Genomic DNA, 6,466 nt, shown 5'->3' on the forward strand with positions numbered 1-6,466 from the left:
TACGAGAGCTCCCAAAAGTCAAGACTAGTCAAAGGAACAGGTAGACTTGGCTGACATTTTTCAAATTAATATGTTGTTTGGAGAGAAAAAAAAAAAAGGCCTTTTGGGAAATTTAGAGTTAAAATATTTTAAATAAAAAAATTCTTTCCCTTCTTCCCCGCAAAAAATTAAAAATGAGGGTGGGTTTTTCCTTCCCCCATTCTCTTTTTCTGTGGCAAAACGGCGGAAGAAATGGGAGGGGATACAAACACTGAAGAATTTCACACTAGAAACAAAACATGCAGAATGCCAAGTTATTTTGAAATTTTCAATTTTTTTTTTTTTATATAAACATTACACCTTGTTTGGAACAGCTCTAGTACCAATTAGATCCAGGTGCAAAACCAAAGATTCTCAAAGGCAAAGAACTTAGAAAAGAGGGAACCTCACAGCTAGAAGCGTTAACTGCCCATACACTTGCTAAGTATCCTGTATCCATTGTAACGAGCGATGCCTCAGCCAGCACTGGAATAGCCCTGGTATAGTAAGCCTGAAATCAATACTTGCACGTGCTTACACCAGGACCAAGCGTTTCAACAGCAAGATCAGCTTTTGATGCGGCATCATGTGTAACAGATGGGTGATATCCCCAATATTTCACTTTGTATAAAAGGGCCAGTTAAAAAAAAAAACAACACTACAATAAGTCAGACCACATATATTCAGTTTCATTGGCACAACAAGGTAGACAGGCATTGTTCAAGTAAATGAGTCAAGTGGTTGTGATCAGGTCAGGACATTTGGATTTTGGCACCTTGTTTCTAAGGAGCCAATCTGGGAAGCTAGAATGGCAGCCCACAAGATTTCCTGGGCACGGATTCATTTCAGAGCGTGGCAGAGATGGTTTCTTTCCTTAACTTCATACCTCACCCAGTTTCTGAAGGATTATATTGATTCATAACATCTGTTCTGAAGCTATACTAGACTAAAAGGTAATGGGATTTAGCTGGATTACCCCATGCATAATAGGAGCCAGTGAATGCGTTCATGGGCCCCTTATAGTCATCCTGACAGTAAGAGGTTGAACAGACCTAGACAAAGCAAATTATGCAAGCAGTTTGTAATGCCCACAACTTCATTATACAGGTCATTCAGTGCAACCTCAGTTCACCCACAATGTGTGTGTTTGCTCTATTTGGAAAAGACGAGGCAGAGACTAATTGTGTGTCAAAGCCATAATGCACTTGACACAGACAAGCAACGAAAAATGAAAGAAATCAAGGTAGGTCAAGAATGAAGGAGCTATATGACACCATAGGTGAAGAGCTGGCCAGAAGTTATGCTTAATACATAGATTCAAGGTCAGCTGTAAGAAGCTGGCAATGGAAAGGCCATGCATGTAAAATCTATTCCTCTGCAAATTCCCCAACTAGCAGATATACTGAAACCCTTGCTGAAAAGTCCTAATAGGGAAATAAGCAATAAGATCTTACAAAAATTATTCTAAAGCCGCATCTATCCTTTCTGTGAGTGTGTTGATCCAGGCTCTAGAATGGCACAGAAAGGGCATCACGCTCCATGCAAGTCTCAAAGATGATTAAAAAAAAAAAAAGCCTCTAGGAAAGGTATTTTCCATGACATTCTACAGGACTTTTCCATAAAGGAAAACATGCAGCAGCTTTAGAAAAACAAAAAGAACGCCCAACCTATAAATAACGCACGTACAAGTTCATTTCAAAAGTCTAGAATGTTCATAAAGGTCTGAGGTCCAAGCAGCCAAGCATCTGATCCCACATAAGATCAGACAGTGGTAGCTTTATATCTCCTCCTTTGAAACAATATTACAGTATCTGAGCTCATGTTTTTTTCACGGACAGGGGCCGATTCTGGGGGGCGATGCGCACCCTATTGATTTCTATGGGTGCCTGGTGCACACAGCATCTTGAAGAACTGGGCCCTTAGAATTAATCATAGCAGTAAAAAAGGGGCAAACAGAAGGCAGCAAGTGCTACGGGCCATGGGTGATACGTTGAATAACTGGCTGGGCATGCAGAGGTGGCCCTTTTCCTCATCCACCCCAGGACAGGAAGACCATGGCACATGAATGCTCAGTGGCTGCCTCCTTCCCATCAGTCCCTCAAGATAGCTCACGCCAGGTTGGGACACCCCTATTGCACCTTGTGTAGCCATGTACACTTGTGTAGCATGAATAACTGACCACAAAATCCATATGGGTAGCATTTTATCCTCCCTCATTATCCAGGTGAATTAGACCCATTGCCTACAAGTAAAGCTGTCCCCAAATTCAGAGACTGAGCCCTCCATGGAGAGCAGCTCCTCCCATTTCAGACAGCAAATTCTCCTCCACTGAAAGAAAAAAAGTCAGTTTACAGATTTCAGGCTACCCCATTGTGTGGGTAACATTCACACCGGGAAGAAGTAAACCAGTTAGTCCAGCCTATGGTTTCAAGAGTGATTCATGATTTTGTGCACCCACCTTTTAACACATTTAAGGACCTGATTTCAGAGGACTTAAGCCATTTCCAGTCAGTCAGATACTCAAAAACGGAAACACCCAAAATCAGTCGCATTAGTAAATTTGGGTCTTGTGCCCTAGTGCAGATCCAATATAACTGTAAAGCATTCTTCTCACCACAGCCAGTGAAAACAAAGCAAGATTTTTTCTTTACTGTTCCTACATTTCAACCAGTGGATTTTGTTTATTCACAGAACGTGTGTTCTGCATTTTCCTCCCCACAATTGCAAATCAATCTTTTAAACTGTTCCAAGAAAGGAGTGAAGCTGGCTCTATAACCTGTCTGATCAGGAACATTTCATAAAGCAGCAATGTTCTTTATGCAGTTAAACATTTGTTCTTTCCAGGACTTGAGCCTGCTCTGTAGATTCAGAACCAAGAGGGACAGAACATTTCCTTCGATTCATTAAAGAGAAAAACAGCCTTAAGAATCTGTAATGAGTTTTTGAATGGCTGGACCAACACCATCCAGTAACAAGCTCATGAATAGACTGCAGGGCCAAGATTAGCTTGTTGACCTCACTGGATTTGTGCCTGCTTACATCAAGGTGAAATTTGGCTCCTTCAGAGAGCAGGGGGTCTTTTTTGAATGCCAGCCGGACCTTTTCACGCACTGTTTCAAAACAAGTGTCGATTTTTAACATTTCAGTTCCAGGGGATTGTGACCAGTTACATGAATACAGGTTTACTCACTTCCTCATAGGTTTAACTAACTCCCACTTTCTACACTTCTAAATTTTTCTTTTAGAATCAAACCACTTAATAAGCTCTGGTACTTTTTAGACCGTAGCTCAAGGTTGTCAATGTGTCTCTCAGCTAGAGGGAAAGGATCACAGCACTATCTGCACAGTAACTGTAACACCTGGATATTTCAAGAGATGCCCATTTAGTACCTTTGATATCTATCATTTTCTGGCTGTTTAATTCCGCCAGGTCCAAGGGATAGAGCCCAAGGCAAAGAGTTCGGAGACCTGAATTTTATTCTTAGCTCTGCCAGTGACTCAAGTTAATCAGTGGGAGGTAGGTCCCTTTAAAATCTGGCCCTTGACTTCTCCATGCATCACTTTCCCCATCTTACCTACCTCAATGCAGCATTTTCAAGTGCTACAGCTGAACGGGGCTAAATGTGACAAGGCTACAAACCTTGCAGAATTTGGCAAATTCAGGATCTTCATCTCACCCAACTGAGATCTAGAAGAGCTAAAATGCTTCTACTCTAATGTCATTAACACTCTCTCAGCATTTTCATTCAGAACTCCTAGGTGCTGGGTTTTAAAATCTGCTCATACAAGTTCATTCTGGGCTGAGACTTGGCACATTCAAACTCAGAAGACAATGACGGTTTAATAAGTATTTTTATTTCTCTCTCTTCCCCCTACTCCAATTCTCATTTCACTGAAGTCAATGTCAAAGCTTCCACTGAGTACAAGGGAGCTGAATCAGACCATCCAAAACTTGTTAGGGAAAAATGCACTTACAATACTATAGTGACGACCTTGGTATCAAAGTAGATAAGTGATTTATTAATTCTGTACTTTTGTTTAAAAAAAATAAAAAAGCCACCACATACTTCAGATTAATGCACCCTACAAAGGGTAGGAACAAGACTTTAAGATGGAATCAATTGTATCCTGTAGGGATACCTATGCTATGTTATCAGCACATAATCCCACTGACACTTCAGCAAGTAGTTCCCCTTATCACCAAAGCAAGTAAAACTTGGAAAAATATTTTGATAGTCCACAAGCAACTTCAGTATGGCACCCCTCTTTCTTATAGAACAAGAATTTACATACCTTCCATCTTGCTAGAATTTCTAGATTAAGGACAGCTAAAATGCCTGTATATCAGTATCATGTGACAGTGAATTATTATCACAAAGTTACAGGAATGAGGAAGGATATTTTGCAGGAATTGTACCATGCCACCCAAAAATCTGCAACCTCTTCTAGTCATTTTCAGTCTATTCAATGCAGTCAGGATAATCTAGCAAAAGTTTTCTGTTTTTACCTTCCACATACAGGGCTTTAGGCAAGGAGTCCCACTGCAATCACAAGGACAAGCCCAGGTTTGCAGGGTTAAGCCTGGGAAAAGTAATACCACGAAGCTAGTTACATCCAAATGCTGAAAGATGGCTGTACTTTGTGGAGGATCGATCTCTCTCTCTACCTTCATTAAAACCGTTTGATTTTTGAAATGAAAAATGTGACAATAACTCATTGAAAAATACAAAAACTTTTACTAAATGGGAAAATTTTAAGTGTTTAATGTACGTACACACCATCGACCAAGTCTCTTCCCTAAAGTTCTGTTGAATCATCTTGAATCGCTCATGTTGGCATTTTCACCTAAATTATCTGCCTCTTTTCAATTAGCTTTTATTATTTTAATGGTGGCTCCACCTCCCTTCCCCCAGTGCTTTGGTCTCGCTCCCATAATTGCCTATATTTTATGTAAATGGAATTGTTACACCGTAAAATGATATACAAATGTGTCTACCACACAAAGTCCAATAAAGGGCCTGAATAAACCCATTATTTACAACATAACAGCAGCCGATAGCAGCCTGGGAAACACAGTGCTGACAGATGTGAGCCAGTGACAAGGCTTGAAAAAAATATGAATGAAGAGAGCTCCAATAGACCACAATTAATTGACTTTTAAAATAACTCCTTTTTTCACAGTTCTACTTGGCTGAGCAAGATTCACAAATTGCTGTCTTGAACTTTTTAATGGGACAAAATAGCTGCCAATGAAAGTCTAAATGACATGGCCTTTGAATAGGAGTGGTACAATGGCCACGCCGGGACATGTTTTTAACTGACATATTGATTATTTGAGGAGTGCAGTCACTCAATTGAAAAGGGGAGGGGGGGAGAGAGGAAGTAGTAAACACTGCACATTGTAGAAAGGCTAAAGTTATTTCTTGTGAGGAGGGAAACAAACATTCGGAAACTGACGGTTTGATAAATGTTCCCGTACACATTTCCACAGGCTATTGTTTGAAATCTGATTTGTCCTCATTTGCATCAGTATAAATCTGGAATAACTTTCTTGAAATCAGTGGCGTGAAACCAGCATTAGTGAGATCCGAATCAGGCCCTAGAATTTAGTATTAGCTATGTCTCTCCTGACTCCCCAAAATTACGTGCACATGGATAATAATCACTTCACAATACTCTTCACTTTCTTCTATGGCCTATAGGCCTAATGTTTCAGACCTTATTCAGGAAGGTTCAAAATATGTATGTGTCTCCCTTTTGAAGCATTGGCCAAATCCTGGCCTTTTAGTCATGCATATAACCACATGGGCACTGCATGCACCAGTGAGAAGAGCATTTTAGAGTCCCTTTTAGCCAGGAACCTTCCTAAAGTCAACATCCCGCTCCAAACAGAAGTTACAAACTTATACCCACGCAATAATGTCTTGGCTGACCCAGCAAGCTGGGGACAGAGTGGTGCACTTGGACATAGGAGAATCTAAGCATCTTACTAGCAGCCGGAAGAGAACGGTGTCTTGCTTAAGGTAGCACAGTGGCTCAGGCTCTACTCTCACGTAAACCATCCTGATTTCCTTTACACGCTTTGTCTTTTAAAAACAATGTAACTGAAAAGTGGAACAAACTCCTCCCTTCAAGTGTGAGACGCCCTTCTTTGAGCTGAGAGCGAGAGCACACCCACAGGGCAGACCTTAAGGCAAAAACCAAAAACCCTTCACTGCATACTCAGTTCTCCCCCTGGGAGAACACCCCCCCCCCCCACACACACACACGGCAGGAGTTTCTCAATGGCTACTCCAGTGATAAAATCTGTTTTAGAAGAAATTTTTTTTTGGCGAAAAGGAAAACCCAGGGGCATAGTTTTTAAACTAGACAAACTCAGGCCTGGTCTACACTAGTCGGTTATTTCGGAATTTGCTGAGTTAATTCGAAAAAAATGATTCCGTCCACA

The sequence above is a fragment of the Chelonoidis abingdonii genome, chromosome 13 (genome assembly GCF_003597395.2).
Source record: "Chelonoidis abingdonii isolate Lonesome George chromosome 13, CheloAbing_2.0, whole genome shotgun sequence".
Lineage (NCBI taxonomy): Eukaryota > Metazoa > Chordata > Testudines > Testudinidae > Chelonoidis > Chelonoidis abingdonii.